We start from the raw sequence: 18,631 nt of genomic DNA, 5'->3' as shown, positions 1-18,631 counted from the left end.
GACCTAAACCTGCTAAGATTCAGAGATCGGGCATTGACTCTTTTTTTTTTTTTTTGCAAGATTATTATATAATTTGTGAAAAATATCCAAAAATTTAAAGCACCTGGTATTCCCAGGCAGTCTCCCATCCATGTACTAACCTGGCCCAAACCTGCTTATATTCAGAGATCGGGCACTGACTCTATTTTTTGCCAAATTTATTATATACTAAGTGAAAAAATTCCAAAAGCTTAAAGCACCTGGTATTCCTTGGCGGTCTCTCATCCAAGTACTAACCAGATCTAAACCTGCTAAGATTCAGAGATCGGGCATTGACTCTTTTTTTTTTTTTTTTGCCAGATTATTATATAATTCGTGAAAAAAATCCAAAAATTTAAAGCACCTGGTATTCCCAGGCAGTCTCCCATCCATGTACCAACCTGGCGCAAACCTGCTTATATTCAAAGATCGGGCATTGACTCTATTTTTTGCCAAATTTATTATATACTAAGTGAAAAATTTCCAAAAGCTTAAAGCACCTGGTATTCCTTGGCGGTCTCTCATCCAAGTACTAACTAGACCTAAACCTGCTAAAATTCAGAGATCGGGCATTGACTCTTTTTTTTTTTTTGCAAGATTATTATATAATTCGTGAAAAATATCCAAACATTTAAAGCACCTGGTATTCCCAGGCAGTCTCCCATCCATGTACTAACCTGGCGCAAACCTGCTTATATTCAGAGATCGGGCATTGACTCTATTTTTTGCCAAATTTATTATATACTAAGTGAAAAAATTCCAAAAGCTTAAAGCACCTGGTATTCCTTGGCGGTCTCTCATCCAAGTACTAACCAGACCTAAACCTGCTATGATTCAGAGATCGGGCATTGACTCTTTTTTTTTTTTTTTGCAAGATTATTATATAATTCGTGAAAAATATCCAAACATTTAAAGCACCTGGTATTCCCAGGCAGTCTCCCATCCATGTACTAACCTGGCGCAAACCTGCTTATATTCAGAGATCGGGCATTGACTCTATTTTTTGGCAAAATTATTATATACTAAGTGAAAAATTTCAAAAAAGCTTACAGTACCTGGCATTCCCAGGCAGTCTCCCATCCAGGCACTAACCAGGCCCAAACCTGCTTAGCTTACGAGATCAGACAAGATCGGGCATAGCCAGGCTGGTATGGCCATGAGCGAAGACTGCTGCAAAGAGAAGGCTATTTAAAGATCAGCCAATCTACTCGCCAGTACATTATAAAAGTAGGAAAGAAACCCCAAAAGCTTAAAGCACCTGGTATTCCTTGGCGGTCTCTCATCCAAGTACTAACCAGAACTAAACCTGCTAAGATTCAGAGATCGGGCATTGACTCTTTTTTTTTTTTTTTTGCCAGATTATTATATAATTCGTGAAAAATATCCAAAAATTTAAAGCACCTGGTATTCCCAGGCAGTCTCCCATCCATGTACTAACCTGGCCCAAACCTGCTTATATTCAGAGATCGGGCATTGACTCTATTTTTTGCCAAATTTATTATATACTAAGTGAAAAAATTCCAAAAGCTTAAAGCACCTGGTATTCCTTGGCGGTCTCTCATCCAAGTACTAACCAGACCTAAACCTGCTAAGATTCAGAGATCGGGCATTGACTCTTTTTTTTTTTTTTTTTTTTTTTGCAAGATTATTATATAATTCGTGAAAAATATCCAAAAATTTAAAGCACCTGATATTCCCAGGCAGTCTCCCATCCATGTACTAACCTGGCGCAAACCTGCTTATATTCAGAGATCGGGCATTGACTCTATTTTTTGGCAAAATTATTATATACTAAGTGAAAAATTTCAAAAAAGCTTACAGTACCTGGTATTCCCAGGCGGTCTCCCATCCAGGCACTAACCAGGCCCAAACCTGCTTAGCTTCCGAGATCAGACAAGATCGGGCATAGCCAGGCTGGTATGGCCATAAGCGAAGACTGCTGCAAAGAGAAGGCTATTTAAAGATCAGCCAATCTACTCGCCAGTACATTATAAAAGTAGGAAAGAAACCCCAAAAGCTTAAAGCACCTGGTATTCCTAGGCGGTCTCTCATCCAATTACTAACCTGGCCCAAACCTGCTTATATTCAGAGATCGGGCATTGACTCTATTTTTTGGCAAAATTATTATATACTAAGTGAAAAATTTCAAAAAAGCTTACAGTACCTGGTATTCCCAGGCGGTCTCCCATCCAGGCACTAACCAGGCCCAAACCTGCTTAGCTTCCGAGATCAGACAAGATCGGGCATAGCCAGGCTGGTATGGCCATAAGCGAAGACTGCTGCAAAGAGAAGGCTATTTAAAGATCAGCCAATCTACTCGCCAGTACATTATAAAAGTAGGAAAGAAACCCCAAAAGCTTAAAGCACCTGGTATTCCTAGGCGGTCTCTCATCCAAGTACTAACCAGACCTAAACCTGCTAAGATTCAGAGATCGGGCATTGACTCTTTTTTTTTTTTTTTGCAAGATTATTATATAATTTGTGAAAAATATCCAAAAATTTAAAGCACCTGGTATTCCCAGGCAGTCTCCCATCCATGTACTAACCTGGCCCAAACCTGCTTATATTCAGAGATCGGGCACTGACTCTATTTTTTGCCAAATTTATTATATACTAAGTGAAAAAATTCCAAAAGCTTAAAGCACCTGGTATTCCTTGGCGGTCTCTCATCCAAGTATTAACCAGATCTAAACCTGCTAAGATTCAGAGATCGGGCATTGACTCTTTTTTTTTTTTTTTGCAAGATTTTTATATAATTCGTGAAAAATATCCAAAAATTTAAAGCACCTGGTATTCCCAGGCAGTCTCCCATCCATGTACTAACCTGGCCCAAACCTGCTTATATTCAGAGATCGGGCATTGACTCTATTTTTTGCCAAATTTATTATATACTAAGTGAAAAAATTCCAAAAGCTTAAAGCACCTGGTATTCCTTGGCGGTCTCTCATCCAAGTACTAACCAGACCTAAACCTGCTATGATTCAGAGATCGGGCATTGACTCTTTTTTTTTTTTTTTGCAAGATTATTATATAATTCATGAAAAATATCCAAACATTTAAAGCACCTGGTATTCCCAGGCAGTCTCCCATCCATGTACTAACCTGGCGCAAACCTGCTTATATTCAGAGATCGGGCATTGACTCTATTTTTTGGCAAAATTATTATATACTAAGTGAAAAATTTCAAAAAAGCTTACAGTACCTGGCATTCCCAGGCAGTCTCCCATCCAGGCACTAACCAGGCCCAAACCTGCTTAGCTTACGAGATCAGACAAGATCAGGCATAGCCAGGCTGGTATGGCCATAAGCGAAGACTGCTGCAAAGAGAAGGCTATTTAAAGATCAGCCAATCTACTCGCCAGTACATTATAAAAGTAGGAAAGAAACCCCAAAAGCTTAAAGCACCTGGTATTCCTTGGCGGTCTCTCATCCAAGTACTAACCAGAACTAAACCTGCTAAGATTCAGAGATCGGGCATTGACTCTTTTTTTTTTTTTTTTGCCAGATTATTATATAATTCGTGAAAAATATCCAAAAATTTAAAGCACCTGGTATTCCCAGGCAGTCTCCCATCCATGTACTAACCTGGCCCAAACCTGCTTATATTCAGAGATCGGGCATTGACTCTATTTTTTGCCAAATTTATTATATACTAAGTGAAAAAATTCCAAAAGCTTAAAGCACCTGGTATTCCTTGGCGGTCTCTCATCCAAGTACTAACCAGACCTAAACCTGCTAAGATTCAGAGATCGGGCATTGACTCTTTTTTTTTTTTTTTTTTTTTTTTTGCAAGATTATTATATAATTCGTGAAAAATATCCAAAAATTTAAAGCACCTGATATTCCCAGGCAGTCTCCCATCCATGTACTAACCTGGCGCAAACCTGCTTATATTCAGAGATCGGGCATTGACTCTATTTTTTGGCAAAATTATTATATACTAAGTGAAAAATTTCAAAAAAGCTTACAGTACCTGGTATTCCCAGGCGGTCTCCCATCCAGGCACTAACCAGGCCCAAACCTGCTTAGCTTCCGAGATCAGACAAGATCGGGCATAGCCAGGCTGGTATGGCCATAAGCGAAGACTGCTGCAAAGAGAAGGCTATTTAAAGATCAGCCAATCTACTCGCCAGTACATTATAAAAGTAGGAAAGAAACCCCAAAAGCTTAAAGCACCTGGTATTCCTAGGCGGTCTCTCATCCAATTACTAACCTGGCCCAAACCTGCTTATATTCAGAGATCGGGCATTGACTCTATTTTTTGGCAAATTTATTATATACTAAGTGAAAAAATTCCAAAAGCTTAAAGCACCTGGTATTCCTTGGCGGTCTCTCATCCAAGTACTAACCAGACCTAAACCTGCTAAGATTCAGAGATCGGGCATTGACTCTTTTTTTTTTTTTTTTGCAAGATTAATATATAATTCGTGAAAAATATCCAAACATTTAAAGCACCTGGTATTCCCAGGCAGTCTCCCATCCATGTACTAACCTGGCGCAAACCTGCTTATATTCAGAGATCGGGCATTGACTATATTTTTTGGCAAAATTATTATATACTAAGTGAAAAATTTCAAAAAAACTTAGAGTACCTGGTATTCCCAGGCGGTCTCCCATCCAGGCACTAACCAGGCCCAAACCTGCTTAGCTTACGAGATCAGACAAGATCGGGCATAGCCAGGCTGGTATGGCCATAAGCGAAGACTGCTTCAAAGAGAAGGCTATTTAAAGATCAGCCAATCTACTCGCCAGTACATTATAAAAGTAGGAAAGAAACCCCAAAAGCTTAAAGCACCTGGTATTCCTAGGCAGTCTCCCATCCATGTACTAACCTGGCCCAAACCTGCTTATATTCAGAGATCGGGCACTGACTCTATTTTTTGCCAAATTTATTATATACTAAGTGAAAAAATTCCAAAAGCTTAAAGCACCTGGTATTCCTTGGCGGTCTCTCATCCAAGTACTAACCAGACCTAAACCTGCTAAGATTCAGAGATCGGGCATTGACTCTTTTTTTTTTTTTTTTTTTTTTTTTGCAAGATTATTATATAATTCGTGAAAAATATCCAAAAATTTAAAGCACCTGATATTCCCAGGCAGTCTCCCATCCATGTACTAACCTGGCGCAAACCTGCTTATATTCAGAGATCGGGCATTGACTCTATTTTTTGGCAAAATTATTATATACTAAGTGAAAAATTTCAAAAAAGCTTACAGTACCTGGTATTCCCAGGCGGTCTCCCATCCAGGCACTAACCAGGCCCAAACCTGCTTAGCTTCCGAGATCAGACAAGATCGGGCATAGCCAGGCTGGTATGGCCATAAGCGAAGACTGCTGCAAAGAGAAGGCTATTTAAAGATCAGCCAATCTACTCGCCAGTACATTATAAAAGTAGGAAAGAAACCCCAAAAGCTTAAAGCACCTGGTATTCCTAGGCGGTCTCTCATCCAAGTACTAACCAGACCTAAACCTGCTAAGATTCAGAGATCGGGCATTGACTCTTTTTTTTTTTTTTTGCAAGATTATTATATAATTTGTGAAAAATATCCAAAAATTTAAAGCACCTGGTATTCCCAGGCAGTCTCCCATCCATGTACTAACCTGGCCCAAACCTGCTTATATTCAGAGATCGGGCACTGACTCTATTTTTTGCCAAATTTATTATATACTAAGTGAAAAAATTCCAAAAGCTTAAAGCACCTGGTATTCCTTGGCGGTCTCTCATCCAAGTATTAACCAGATCTAAACCTGCTAAGATTCAGAGATCGGGCATTGACTCTTTTTTTTTTTTTTTGCAAGATTTTTATATAATTCGTGAAAAATATCCAAAAATTTAAAGCACCTGGTATTCCCAGGCAGTCTCCCATCCATGTACTAACCTGGCCCAAACCTGCTTATATTCAGAGATCGGGCATTGACTCTATTTTTTGCCAAATTTATTATATACTAAGTGAAAAAATTCCAAAAGCTTAAAGCACCTGGTATTCCTTGGCGGTCTCTCATCCAAGTACTAACCAGACCTAAACCTGCTATGATTCAGAGATCGGGCATTGACTCTTTTTTTTTTTTTTTGCAAGATTATTATATAATTCATGAAAAATATCCAAACATTTAAAGCACCTGGTATTCCCAGGCAGTCTCCCATCCATGTACTAACCTGGCGCAAACCTGCTTATATTCAGAGATCGGGCATTGACTCTATTTTTTGGCAAAATTATTATATACTAAGTGAAAAATTTCAAAAAAGCTTACAGTACCTGGCATTCCCAGGCAGTCTCCCATCCAGGCACTAACCAGGCCCAAACCTGCTTAGCTTACGAGATCAGACAAGATCAGGCATAGCCAGGCTGGTATGGCCATAAGCGAAGACTGCTGCAAAGAGAAGGCTATTTAAAGATCAGCCAATCTACTCGCCAGTACATTATAAAAGTAGGAAAGAAACCCCAAAAGCTTAAAGCACCTGGTATTCCTTGGCGGTCTCTCATCCAAGTACTAACCAGAACTAAACCTGCTAAGATTCAGAGATCGGGCATTGACTCTTTTTTTTTTTTTTTTGCCAGATTATTATATAATTCGTGAAAAATATCCAAAAATTTAAAGCACCTGGTATTCCCAGGCAGTCTCCCATCCATGTACTAACCTGGCCCAAACCTGCTTATATTCAGAGATCGGGCATTGACTCTATTTTTTGCCAAATTTATTATATACTAAGTGAAAAAATTCCAAAAGCTTAAAGCACCTGGTATTCCTTGGCGGTCTCTCATCCAAGTACTAACCAGACCTAAACCTGCTAAGATTCAGAGATCGGGCATTGACTCTTTTTTTTTTTTTTTTTTTTTTTTTTGCAAGATTATTATATAATTCGTGAAAAATATCCAAAAATTTAAAGCACCTGATATTCCCAGGCAGTCTCCCATCCATGTACTAACCTGGCGCAAACCTGCTTATATTCAGAGATCGGGCATTGACTCTATTTTTTGGCAAAATTATTATATACTAAGTGAAAAATTTCAAAAAAGCTTACAGTACCTGGTATTCCCAGGCGGTCTCCCATCCAGGCACTAACCAGGCCCAAACCTGCTTAGCTTCCGAGATCAGACAAGATCGGGCATAGCCAGGCTGGTATGGCCATAAGCGAAGACTGCTGCAAAGAGAAGGCTATTTAAAGATCAGCCAATCTACTCGCCAGTACATTATAAAAGTAGGAAAGAAACCCCAAAAGCTTAAAGCACCTGGTATTCCTAGGCGGTCTCTCATCCAATTACTAACCTGGCCCAAACCTGCTTATATTCAGAGATCGGGCATTGACTCTATTTTTTGGCAAATTTATTATATACTAAGTGAAAAAATTCCAAAAGCTTAAAGCACCTGGTATTCCTTGGCGGTCTCTCATCCAAGTACTAACCAGACCTAAACCTGCTAAGATTCAGAGATCGGGCATTGACTCTTTTTTTTTTTTTTTTGCAAGATTAATATATAATTCGTGAAAAATATCCAAACATTTAAAGCACCTGGTATTCCCAGGCAGTCTCCCATCCATGTACTAACCTGGCGCAAACCTGCTTATATTCAGAGATCGGGCATTGACTATATTTTTTGGCAAAATTATTATATACTAAGTGAAAAATTTCAAAAAAACTTAGAGTACCTGGTATTCCCAGGCGGTCTCCCATCCAGGCACTAACCAGGCCCAAACCTGCTTAGCTTACGAGATCAGACAAGATCGGGCATAGCCAGGCTGGTATGGCCATAAGCGAAGACTGCTTCAAAGAGAAGGCTATTTAAAGATCAGCCAATCTACTCGCCAGTACATTATAAAAGTAGGAAAGAAACCCCAAAAGCTTAAAGCACCTGGTATTCCTAGGCAGTCTCCCATCCATGTACTAACCTGGCCCAAACCTGCTTATATTCAGAGATCGGGCACTGACTCTATTTTTTGCCAAATTTATTATATACTAAGTGAAAAAATTCCAAAAGCTTAAAGCACCTGGTATTCCTTGGCGGTCTCTCATCCAAGTACTAACCAGACCTAAACCTGCTAAGATTCAGAGATCGGGCATTGACTCTTTTTTTTTTTTTTTTTTTTTTTTTGCAAGATTATTATATAATTCGTGAAAAATATCCAAAAATTTAAAGCACCTGATATTCCCAGGCAGTCTCCCATCCATGTACTAACCTGGCGCAAACCTGCTTATATTCAGAGATCGGGCATTGACTCTATTTTTTGGCAAAATTATTATATACTAAGTGAAAAATTTCAAAAAAGCTTACAGTACCTGGTATTCCCAGGCGGTCTCCCATCCAGGCACTAACCAGGCCCAAACCTGCTTAGCTTCCGAGATCAGACAAGATCGGGCATAGCCAGGCTGGTATGGCCATAAGCGAAGACTGCTGCAAAGAGAAGGCTATTTAAAGATCAGCCAATCTACTCGCCAGTACATTATAAAAGTAGGAAAGAAACCCCAAAAGCTTAAAGCACCTGGTATTCCTAGGCGGTCTCTCATCCAATTACTAACCTGGCCCAAACCTGCTTATATTCAGAGATCGGGCATTGACTCTATTTTTTGGCAAATTTATTATATACTAAGTGAAAAAATTCCAAAAGCTTAAAGCACCTGGTATTCCTTGGCGGTCTCTCATCCAAGTACTAACCAGACCTAAACCTGCTAAGATTCAGAGATCGGGCATTGACTCTTTTTTTTTTTTTTTTTTGCAAGATTAATATATAATTCGTGAAAAATATCCAAACATTTAAAGCACCTGGTATTCCCAGGCAGTCTCCCATCCATGTACTAACCTGGCGCAAACCTGCTTATATTCAGAGATCGGGCATTGACTCTATTTTTTGGCAAAATTATTATATACTAAGTGAAAAATTTCAAAAAAACTTAGAGTACCTGGTATTCCCAGGCGGTCTCCCATCCAGGCACTAACCAGGCCCAAACCTGCTTAGCTTACGAGATCAGACAAGATCGGGCATAGCCAAGCTGGTATGGCCATAAGCGAAGACTGCTGCAAAGAGAAGGCTATTTAAAGATCAGCCAATCTACTCGCCAGTACATTATAAAAGTAGGAAAGAAACCCCAAAAGCTTAAAGCACCTGGTATTCCTAGGCGGTCTCTCATCCAAGTACTAACCAGACCTAAACCTGCTAAGATTCAGAGATCGGGCATTGACTCTTTTTTTTTTTTTTTGCAAGATTATTATATAATTTGTGAAAAATATCCAAAAATTTAAAGCACCTGGTATTCCCAGGCAGTCTCCCATCCATGTACTAACCTGGCCCAAACCTGCTTATATTCAGAGATCGGGCACTGACTCTATTTTTTGCCAAATTTATTATATACTAAGTGAAAAAATTCCAAAAGCTTAAAGCACCTGGTATTCCTTGGCGGTCTCTCATCCAAGTACTAACCAGATCTAAACCTGCTAAGATTCAGAGATCGGGCATTGACTCTTTTTTTTTTTTTTTTGCCAGATTATTATATAATTCGTGAAAAAAATCCAAAAATTTAAAGCACCTGGTATTCCCAGGCAGTCTCCCATCCATGTACCAACCTGGCGCAAACCTGCTTATATTCAAAGATCGGGCATTGACTCTATTTTTTGCCAAATTTATTATATACTAAGTGAAAAATTTCCAAAAGCTTAAAGCACCTGGTATTCCTTGGCGGTCTCTCATCCAAGTACTAACTAGACCTAAACCTGCTAAAATTCAGAGATCGGGCATTGACTCTTTTTTTTTTTTTGCAAGATTATTATATAATTCGTGAAAAATATCCAAACATTTAAAGCACCTGGTATTCCCAGGCAGTCTCCCATCCATGTACTAACCTGGCGCAAACCTGCTTATATTCAGAGATCGGGCATTGACTCTATTTTTTGCCAAATTTATTATATACTAAGTGAAAAAATTCCAAAAGCTTAAAGCACCTGGTATTCCTTGGCGGTCTCTCATCCAAGTACTAACCAGACCTAAACCTGCTATGATTCAGAGATCGGGCATTGACTCTTTTTTTTTTTTTTTGCAAGATTATTATATAATTCGTGAAAAATATCCAAACATTTAAAGCACCTGGTATTCCCAGGCAGTCTCCCATCCATGTACTAACCTGGCGCAAACCTGCTTATATTCAGAGATCGGGCATTGACTCTATTTTTTGGCAAAATTATTATATACTAAGTGAAAAATTTCAAAAAAGCTTACAGTACCTGGCATTCCCAGGCAGTCTCCCATCCAGGCACTAACCAGGCCCAAACCTGCTTAGCTTACGAGATCAGACAAGATCGGGCATAGCCAGGCTGGTATGGCCATGAGCGAAGACTGCTGCAAAGAGAAGGCTATTTAAAGATCAGCCAATCTACTCGCCAGTACATTATAAAAGTAGGAAAGAAACCCCAAAAGCTTAAAGCACCTGGTATTCCTTGGCGGTCTCTCATCCAAGTACTAACCAGAACTAAACCTGCTAAGATTCAGAGATCGGGCATTGACTCTTTTTTTTTTTTTTTTGCCAGATTATTATATAATTCGTGAAAAATATCCAAAAATTTAAAGCACCTGGTATTCCCAGGCAGTCTCCCATCCATGTACTAACCTGGCCCAAACCTGCTTATATTCAGAGATCGGGCATTGACTCTATTTTTTGCCAAATGTATTATATACTAAGTGAAAAAATTCCAAAAGCTTAAAGCACCTGGTATTCCTTGGCGGTCTCTCATCCAAGTACTAACCAGACCTAAACCTGCTAAGATTCAGAGATCGGGCATTGACTCTTTTTTTTTTTTTTTTTTTTTTTTTGCAAGATTATTATATAATTCGTGAAAAATATCCAAAAATTTAAAGCACCTGATATTCCCAGGCAGTCTCCCATCCATGTACTAACCTGGCGCAAACCTGCTTATATTCAGAGATCGGGCATTGACTCTATTTTTTGGCAAAATTATTATATACTAAGTGAAAAATTTCAAAAAAGCTTACAGTACCTGGTATTCCCAGGCGGTCTCCCATCCAGGCACTAACCAGGCCCAAACCTGCTTAGCTTCCGAGATCAGACAAGATCGGGCATAGCCAGGCTGGTATGGCCATAAGCGAAGACTGCTGCAAAGAGAAGGCTATTTAAAGATCAGCCAATCTACTCGCCAGTACATTATAAAAGTAGGAAAGAAACCCCAAAAGCTTAAAGCACCTGGTATTCCTAGGCGGTCTCTCATCCAATTACTAACCTGGCCCAAACCTGCTTATATTCAGAGATCGGGCATTGACTCTATTTTTTGGCAAATTTATTATATACTAAGTGAAAAAATTCCAAAAGCTTAAAGCACCTGGTATTCCTTGGCGGTCTCTCATCCAAGTACTAACCAGACCTAAACCTGCTAAGATTCAGAGATCGGGCATTGACTCTTTTTTTTTTTTTTTTGCAAGATTAATATATAATTCGTGAAAAATATCCAAATATTTAAAGCACCTGGTATTCCCAGGCAGTCTCCCATCCATGTACTAACCTGGCGCAAACCTGCTTATATTCAGAGATCGGGCATTGACTATATTTTTTGGCAAAATTATTATATACTAAGTGAAAAATTTCAAAAAAACTTAGAGTACCTGGTATTCCCAGGCGGTCTCCCATCCAGGCACTAACCAGGCCCAAACCTGCTTAGCTTACGAGATCAGACAAGATCGGGCATAGCCAGGCTGGTATGGCCATAAGCGAAGACTGCTTCAAAGAGAAGGCTATTTAAAGATCAGCCAATCTACTCGCCAGTACATTATAAAAGTAGGAAAGAAACCCCAAAAGCTTAAAGCACCTGGTATTCCTAGGCAGTCTCCCATCCATGTACTAACCTGGCCCAAACCTGCTTATATTCAGAGATCGGGCACTGACTCTATTTTTTGCCAAATTTATTATATACTAAGTGAAAAAATTCCAAAAGCTTAAAGCACCTGGTATTCCTTGGCGGTCTCTCATCCAAGTACTAACCAGACCTAAACCTGCTAAGATTCAGAGATCGGGCATTGACTCTTTTTTTTTTTTTTTTTTTTTTTTTTGCAAGATTATTATATAATTCGTGAAAAATATCCAAAAATTTAAAGCACCTGATATTCCCAGGCAGTCTCCCATCCATGTACTAACCTGGCGCAAACCTGCTTATATTCAGAGATCGGGCATTGACTCTATTTTTTGGCAAAATTATTATATACTAAGTGAAAAATTTCAAAAAAGCTTACAGTACCTGGTATTCCCAGGCGGTCTCCCATCCAGGCACTAACCAGGCCCAAACCTGCTTAGCTTCCGAGATCAGACAAGATCGGGCATAGCCAGGCTGGTATGGCCATAAGCGAAGACTGCTGCAAAGAGAAGGCTATTTAAAGATCAGCCAATCTACTCGCCAGTACATTATAAAAGTAGGAAAGAAACCCCAAAAGCTTAAAGCACCTGGTATTCCTAGGCGGTCTCTCATCCAATTACTAACCTGGCCCAAACCTGCTTATATTCAGAGATCGGGCATTGACTCTATTTTTTGGCAAAATTATTATATACTAAGTGAAAAATTTCAAAAAAGCTTACAGTACCTGGTATTCCCAGGCGGTCTCCCATCCAGGCACTAACCAGGCCCAAACCTGCTTAGCTTCCGAGATCAGACAAGATCGGGCATAGCCAGGCTGGTATGGCCATAAGCGAAGACTGCTGCAAAGAGAAGGCTATTTAAAGATCAGCCAATCTACTCGCCAGTACATTATAAAAGTAGGAAAGAAACCCCAAAAGCTTAAAGCACCTGGTATTCCTAGGCGGTCTCTCATCCAAGTACTAACCAGACCTAAACCTGCTAAGATTCAGAGATCGGGCATTGACTCTTTTTTTTTTTTTTTGCAAGATTATTATATAATTTGTGAAAAATATCCAAAAATTTAAAGCACCTGGTATTCCCAGGCAGTCTCCCATCCATGTACTAACCTGGCCCAAACCTGCTTATATTCAGAGATCGGGCACTGACTCTATTTTTTGCCAAATTTATTATATACTAAGTGAAAAAATTCCAAAAGCTTAAAGCACCTGGTATTCCTTGGCGGTCTCTCATCCAAGTATTAACCAGATCTAAACCTGCTAAGATTCAGAGATCGGGCATTGACTCTTTTTTTTTTTTTTGCAAGATTTTTATATAATTCGTGAAAAATATCCAAAAATTTAAAGCACCTGGTATTCCCAGGCAGTCTCCCATCCATGTACTAACCTGGCCCAAACCTGCTTATATTCAGAGATCGGGCATTGACTCTATTTTTTGCCAAATTTATTATATACTAAGTGAAAAAATTCCAAAAGCTTAAAGCACCTGGTATTCCTTGGCGGTCTCTCATCCAAGTACTAACCAGACCTAAACCTGCTATGATTCAGAGATCGGGCATTGACTCTTTTTTTTTTTTTTTGCAAGATTATTATATAATTCATGAAAAATATCCAAACATTTAAAGCACCTGGTATTCCCAGGCAGTCTCCCATCCATGTACTAACCTGGCGCAAACCTGCTTATATTCAGAGATCGGGCATTGACTCTATTTTTTGGCAAAATTATTATATACTAAGTGAAAAATTTCAAAAAAGCTTACAGTACCTGGCATTCCCAGGCAGTCTCCCATCCAGGCACTAACCAGGCCCAAACCTGCTTAGCTTACGAGATCAGACAAGATCAGGCATAGCCAGGCTGGTATGGCCATAAGCGAAGACTGCTGCAAAGAGAAGGCTATTTAAAGATCAGCCAATCTACTCGCCAGTACATTATAAAAGTAGGAAAGAAACCCCAAAAGCTTAAAGCACCTGGTATTCCTTGGCGGTCTCTCATCCAAGTACTAACCAGAACTAAACCTGCTAAGATTCAGAGATCGGGCATTGACTCTTTTTTTTTTTTTTTTTGCCAGATTATTATATAATTCGTGAAAAATATCCAAAAATTTAAAGCACCTGGTATTCCCAGGCAGTCTCCCATCCATGTACTAACCTGGCCCAAACCTGCTTATATTCAGAGATCGGGCATTGACTCTATTTTTTGCCAAATTTATTATATACTAAGTGAAAAAATTCCAAAAGCTTAAAGCACCTGGTATTCCTTGGCGGTCTCTCATCCAAGTACTAACCAGACCTAAACCTACTAAGATTCAGAGATCGGGCATTGACTCTTTTTTTTTCTTTTTTTCTTTTTTTTTTGCAAGATTATTATATAATTCGTGAAAAATATCCAAAAATTTAAAGCACCTGATATTCCCAGGCAGTCTCCCATCCATGTACTAACCTGGCGCAAACCTGCTTATATTCAGAGATCGGGCATTGACTCTATTTTTTGGCAAAATTATTATATACTAAGTGAAAAATTTCAAAAAAGCTTACAGTACCTGGTATTCCCAGGCGGTCTCCCATCCAGGCACTAACCAGGCCCAAACCTGCTTAGCTTCCGAGATCAGACAAGATCGGGCATAGCCAGGCTGGTATGGCCATAAGCGAAGACTGCTGCAAAGAGAAGGCTATTTAAAGATCAGCCAATCTACTCGCCAGTACATTATAAAAGTAGGAAAGAAACCCCAAAAGTTTAAAGCACCTGGTATTCCTAGGCGGTCTCTCATCCAATTACTAACCTGGCCCAAACCTGCTTATATTCAGAGATCGGGCATTGACTCTATTTTTTGGCAAATTTATTATATACTAAGTGAAAAAATTCCAAAAGCTTAAAGCACCTGGTATTCCTTGGCGGTCTCTCATCCAAGTACTAACCAGACCTAAACCTGCTAAGATTCAGAGATCGGGCATTGACTCTTTTTTTTTTTTTTTTTTGCAAGATTAATATATAATTCGTGAAAAATATCCAAACATTTAAAGCACCTGGTATTCCCAGGCAGTCTCCCATCCATGTACTAACCTGGCGCAAACCTGCTTATATTCAGAGATCGGGCATTGACTCTATTTTTTGGCAAAATTATTATATACTAAGTGAAAAATTTCAAAAAAACTTAGAGTACCTGGTATTCCCAGGCGGTCTCCCATCCAGGCACTAACCAGGCCCAAACCTGCTTAGCTTACGAGATCAGACAAGATCGGGCATAGCCAAGCTGGTATGGCCATAAGCGAAGACTGCTGCAAAGAGAAGGCTATTTAAAGATCAGCCAATCTACTCGCCAGTACATTATAAAAGTAGGAAAGAAACCCCAAAAGCTTAAAGCACCTGGTATTCCTAGGCGGTCTCTCATCCAAGTACTAACCAGACCTAAACCTGCTAAGATTCAGAGATCGGGCATTGACTCTTTTTTTTTTTTTTTGCAAGATTATTATATAATTTGTGAAAAATATCCAAAAATTTAAAGCACCTGGTATTCCCAGGCAGTCTCCCATCCATGTACTAACCTGGCCCAAACCTGCTTATATTCAGAGATCGGGCACTGACTCTATTTTTTGCCAAATTTATTATATACTAAGTGAAAAAATTCCAAAAGCTTAAAGCACCTGGTATTCCTTGGCGGTCTCTCATCCAAGTACTAACCAGATCTAAACCTGCTAAGATTCAGAGATCGGGCATTGACTCTTTTTTTTTTTTTTTTTGCCAGATTATTATATAATTCGTGAAAAAAATCCAAAAATTTAAAGCACCTGGTATTCCCAGGCAGTCTCCCATCCATGTACCAACCTGGCGCAAACCTGCTTATATTCAAAGATCGGGCATTGACTCTATTTTTTGCCAAATTTATTATATACTAAGTGAAAAATTTCCAAAAGCTTAAAGCACCTGGTATTCCTTGGCGGTCTCTCATCCAAGTACTAACTAGACCTAAACCTGCTAAAATTCAGAGATCGGGCATTGACTCTTTTTTTTTTTTTGCAAGATTATTATATAATTCGTGAAAAATATCCAAACATTTAAAGCACCTGGTATTCCCAGGCAGTCTCCCATCCATGTACTAACCTGGCGCAAACCTGCTTATATTCAGAGATCGGGCATTGACTCTATTTTTTGCCAAATTTATTATATACTAAGTGAAAAAATTCCAAAAGCTTAAAGCACCTGGTATTCCTTGGCGGTCTCTCATCCAAGTACTAACCAGACCTAAACCTGCTATGATTCAGAGATCGGGCATTGACTCTTTTTTTTTTTTTTTGCAAGATTATTATATAATTCGTGAAAAATATCCAAACATTTAAAGCACCTGGTATTCCCAGGCAGTCTCCCATCCATGTACTAACCTGGCGCAAACCTGCTTATATTCAGAGATCGGGCATTGACTCTATTTTTTGGCAAAATTATTATATACTAAGTGAAAAATTTCAAAAAAGCTTACAGTACCTGGCATTCCCAGGCAGTCTCCCATCCAGGCACTAACCAGGCCCAAACCTGCTTAGCTTACGAGATCAGACAAGATCGGGCATAGCCAGGCTGGTATGGCCATGAGCGAAGACTGCTGCAAAGAGAAGGCTATTTAAAGATCAGCCAATCTACTCGCCAGTACATTATAAAAGTAGGAAAGAAACCCCAAAAGCTTAAAGCACCTGGTATTCCTTGGCGGTCTCTCATCCAAGTACTAACCAGAACTAAACCTGCTAAGATTCAGAGATCGGGCATTGACTCTTTTTTTTTTTTTTTTGCCAGATTATTATATAATTCGTGAAAAATATCCAAAAATTTAAAGCACCTGGTATTCCCAGGCAGTCTCCCATCCATGTACTAACCTGGCCCAAACCTGCTTATATTCAGAGATCGGGCATTGACTCTATTTTTTGCCAAATGTATTATATACTAAGTGAAAAAATTCCAAAAGCTTAAAGCACCTGGTATTCCTTGGCGGTCTCTCATCCAAGTACTAACCAGACCTAAACCTGCTAAGATTCAGAGATCGGGCATTGACTCTTTTTTTTTTTTTTTTTTTTTTTTTGCAAGATTATTATATAATTCGTGAAAAATATCCAAAAATTTAAAGCACCTGATATTCCCAGGCAGTCTCCCATCCATGTACTAACCTGGCGCAAACCTGCTTATATTCAGAGATCGGGCATTGACTCTATTTTTTGGCAAAATTATTATATACTAAGTGAAAAATTTCAAAAAAGTTTACAGTACCTGGTATTCCCAGGCGGTCTCCCATCCAGGCACTAACCAGGCCCAAACCTGCTTAGCTTCCGAGATCAGACAAGATCGGGCATAGCCAGGCTGGTATGGCCATAAGCGAAGACTGCTGCAAAGAGAAGGCTATTTAAAGATCAGCCAATCTACTCGCCAGTACATTATAAAAGTAGGAAAGAAACCCCAAAAGCTTAAAGCACCTGGTATTCCTAGGCGGTCTCTCATCCAATTACTAACCTGGCCCAAACCTGCTTATATTCAGAGATCGGGCATTGACTCTATTTTTTGGCAAATTTATTATATACTAAGTGAAAAAATTCCAAAAGCTTAAAGCACCTGGTATTCCTTGGCGGTCTCTCATCCAAGTACTAACCAGACCTAAACCTGCTAAGATTCAGAGATCGGGCATTGACTCTTTTTTTTTTTTTTTTGCAAGATTAATATATAATTCGTGAAAAATATCCAAATATTTAAAGCACCTGGTATTCCCAGGCAGTCTCCCATCCATGTACTAACCTGGCGCAAACCTGCTTATATTCAGAGATCGGGCATTGACTATATTTTTTGGCAAAATTATTATATACTAAGTGAAAAATTTCAAAAAAACTTAGAGTACCTGGTATTCCCAGGCGGTCTCCCATCCAGGCACTAACCAGGCCCAAACCTGCTTAGCTTACGAGATCAGACAAGATCGGGCATAGCCAGGCTGGTATGGCCATAAGCGAAGACTGCTTCAAAGAGAAGGCTATTTAAAGATCAGCCAATCTACTCGCCAGTACATTATAAAAGTAGGAAAGAAACCCCAAAAGCTTAAAGCACCTGGTATTCCTAGGCAGTCTCCCATCCATGTACTAACCTGGCCCAAACCTGCTTATATTCAGAGATCGGGCACTGACTCTATTTTTTGCCAAATTTATTATATACTAAGTGAAAAAATTCCAAAAGCTTAAAGCACCTGGTATTCCTTGGCGGTCTCTCATCCAAGTACTAACCAGACCTAAACCTGCTAAGATTCAGAGATCGGGCATTGACTCTTTTTTTTTTTTTTTTTTTTTTTTTTTGCAAGATTATTATATAATTCGTGAAAAATATCCAAAAATTTAAAGCACCTGATATTCCCAGGCAGTCTCCCATCCATGTACTAACCTGGCGCAAACCTGCTTATATTCAGAGATCGGGCATTGACTCTATTTTTTGGCAAAATTATTATATACTAAGTGAAAAATTTCAAAAAAGCTTACAGTACCTGGTATTCCCAGGCGGTCTCCCATCCAGGCACTAACCAGGCCCAAACCTGCTTAGCTTCCGAGATCAGACAAGATCGGGCATAGCCAGGCTGGTATGGCCATAAGCGAAGACTGCTGCAAAGAGAAGGCTATTTAAAGATCAGCCAATCTACTCGCCAGTACATTATAAAAGTAGGAAAGAAACCCCAAAAGCTTAAAGCACCTGGTATTCCTAGGCGGTCTCTCATCCAATTACTAACCTGGCCCAAACCTGCTTATATTCAGAGATCGG

General features: G+C 39.4%; 11 non-coding genes and 13 pseudogenes across 11 annotated transcripts; all 24 read right to left on the bottom strand.

Moving 5' to 3' along the window:
• Positions 1 to 1,061: 1,061 nt before the first annotated feature.
• LOC127937343 (uncharacterized) lies at positions 1,062 to 1,180 on the bottom strand (annotated as a pseudogene).
• Positions 1,181 to 1,830: 650 nt separating this feature from the next.
• On the bottom strand, positions 1,831 to 1,949 carry LOC127937128 (5S ribosomal RNA). The gene has a single exon (XR_008148351.1). It is a non-coding gene; the product is annotated as a 5S ribosomal RNA (ribosomal RNA).
• Positions 1,950 to 2,170: 221 nt separating this feature from the next.
• LOC127937117 (5S ribosomal RNA) lies at positions 2,171 to 2,289 on the bottom strand. Its single transcript, XR_008148350.1, has one exon. It is a non-coding gene; the product is annotated as a 5S ribosomal RNA (ribosomal RNA).
• A 919-nt stretch (positions 2,290 to 3,208) lies between these two features.
• LOC127937211 (uncharacterized) lies at positions 3,209 to 3,327 on the bottom strand (annotated as a pseudogene).
• Positions 3,328 to 3,979: 652 nt separating this feature from the next.
• LOC127937105 (5S ribosomal RNA) lies at positions 3,980 to 4,098 on the bottom strand. The gene has a single exon (XR_008148348.1). It is a non-coding gene; the product is annotated as a 5S ribosomal RNA (ribosomal RNA).
• Positions 4,099 to 4,598: 500 nt separating this feature from the next.
• Positions 4,599 to 4,717, bottom strand: LOC127936938 (uncharacterized; annotated as a pseudogene).
• Positions 4,718 to 5,226: 509 nt separating this feature from the next.
• LOC127937094 (5S ribosomal RNA) lies at positions 5,227 to 5,345 on the bottom strand. Its single transcript, XR_008148347.1, has one exon. It is a non-coding gene; the product is annotated as a 5S ribosomal RNA (ribosomal RNA).
• Positions 5,346 to 6,264: 919 nt separating this feature from the next.
• On the bottom strand, positions 6,265 to 6,383 carry LOC127937208 (uncharacterized; annotated as a pseudogene).
• A 653-nt stretch (positions 6,384 to 7,036) lies between these two features.
• Positions 7,037 to 7,155, bottom strand: LOC127937083 (5S ribosomal RNA). Its single transcript, XR_008148346.1, has one exon. It is a non-coding gene; the product is annotated as a 5S ribosomal RNA (ribosomal RNA).
• Positions 7,156 to 7,655: 500 nt separating this feature from the next.
• Positions 7,656 to 7,774, bottom strand: LOC127936936 (uncharacterized; annotated as a pseudogene).
• A 509-nt stretch (positions 7,775 to 8,283) lies between these two features.
• LOC127937072 (5S ribosomal RNA) lies at positions 8,284 to 8,402 on the bottom strand. Its single transcript, XR_008148345.1, has one exon. It is a non-coding gene; the product is annotated as a 5S ribosomal RNA (ribosomal RNA).
• A 502-nt stretch (positions 8,403 to 8,904) lies between these two features.
• LOC127937232 (uncharacterized) lies at positions 8,905 to 9,023 on the bottom strand (annotated as a pseudogene).
• Positions 9,024 to 10,219: 1,196 nt separating this feature from the next.
• Positions 10,220 to 10,338, bottom strand: LOC127937342 (uncharacterized; annotated as a pseudogene).
• A 652-nt stretch (positions 10,339 to 10,990) lies between these two features.
• LOC127937061 (5S ribosomal RNA) lies at positions 10,991 to 11,109 on the bottom strand. The gene has a single exon (XR_008148344.1). It is a non-coding gene; the product is annotated as a 5S ribosomal RNA (ribosomal RNA).
• Positions 11,110 to 11,609: 500 nt separating this feature from the next.
• LOC127936935 (uncharacterized) lies at positions 11,610 to 11,728 on the bottom strand (annotated as a pseudogene).
• Positions 11,729 to 12,238: 510 nt separating this feature from the next.
• Positions 12,239 to 12,357, bottom strand: LOC127937049 (5S ribosomal RNA). Its single transcript, XR_008148342.1, has one exon. It is a non-coding gene; the product is annotated as a 5S ribosomal RNA (ribosomal RNA).
• Positions 12,358 to 12,578: 221 nt separating this feature from the next.
• LOC127937038 (5S ribosomal RNA) lies at positions 12,579 to 12,697 on the bottom strand. Its single transcript, XR_008148341.1, has one exon. It is a non-coding gene; the product is annotated as a 5S ribosomal RNA (ribosomal RNA).
• A 918-nt stretch (positions 12,698 to 13,615) lies between these two features.
• Positions 13,616 to 13,734, bottom strand: LOC127937207 (uncharacterized; annotated as a pseudogene).
• A 656-nt stretch (positions 13,735 to 14,390) lies between these two features.
• LOC127937027 (5S ribosomal RNA) lies at positions 14,391 to 14,509 on the bottom strand. The gene has a single exon (XR_008148340.1). It is a non-coding gene; the product is annotated as a 5S ribosomal RNA (ribosomal RNA).
• Positions 14,510 to 15,011: 502 nt separating this feature from the next.
• LOC127937231 (uncharacterized) lies at positions 15,012 to 15,130 on the bottom strand (annotated as a pseudogene).
• A 1,197-nt stretch (positions 15,131 to 16,327) lies between these two features.
• LOC127937340 (uncharacterized) lies at positions 16,328 to 16,446 on the bottom strand (annotated as a pseudogene).
• A 652-nt stretch (positions 16,447 to 17,098) lies between these two features.
• LOC127937836 (uncharacterized) lies at positions 17,099 to 17,217 on the bottom strand (annotated as a pseudogene).
• Positions 17,218 to 17,717: 500 nt separating this feature from the next.
• Positions 17,718 to 17,836, bottom strand: LOC127936934 (uncharacterized; annotated as a pseudogene).
• A 511-nt stretch (positions 17,837 to 18,347) lies between these two features.
• Positions 18,348 to 18,466, bottom strand: LOC127937016 (5S ribosomal RNA). Its single transcript, XR_008148339.1, has one exon. It is a non-coding gene; the product is annotated as a 5S ribosomal RNA (ribosomal RNA).
• Between the last annotated feature and the right edge of the window lie 165 nt (positions 18,467 to 18,631).

Source organism: Carassius gibelio, chromosome A19 (genome assembly GCF_023724105.1).
Source record: "Carassius gibelio isolate Cgi1373 ecotype wild population from Czech Republic chromosome A19, carGib1.2-hapl.c, whole genome shotgun sequence".
NCBI classification, from domain to species: domain Eukaryota; kingdom Metazoa; phylum Chordata; class Actinopteri; order Cypriniformes; family Cyprinidae; genus Carassius; species Carassius gibelio.
This window is presented reverse-complemented; position numbering and strand designations above follow the sequence as displayed.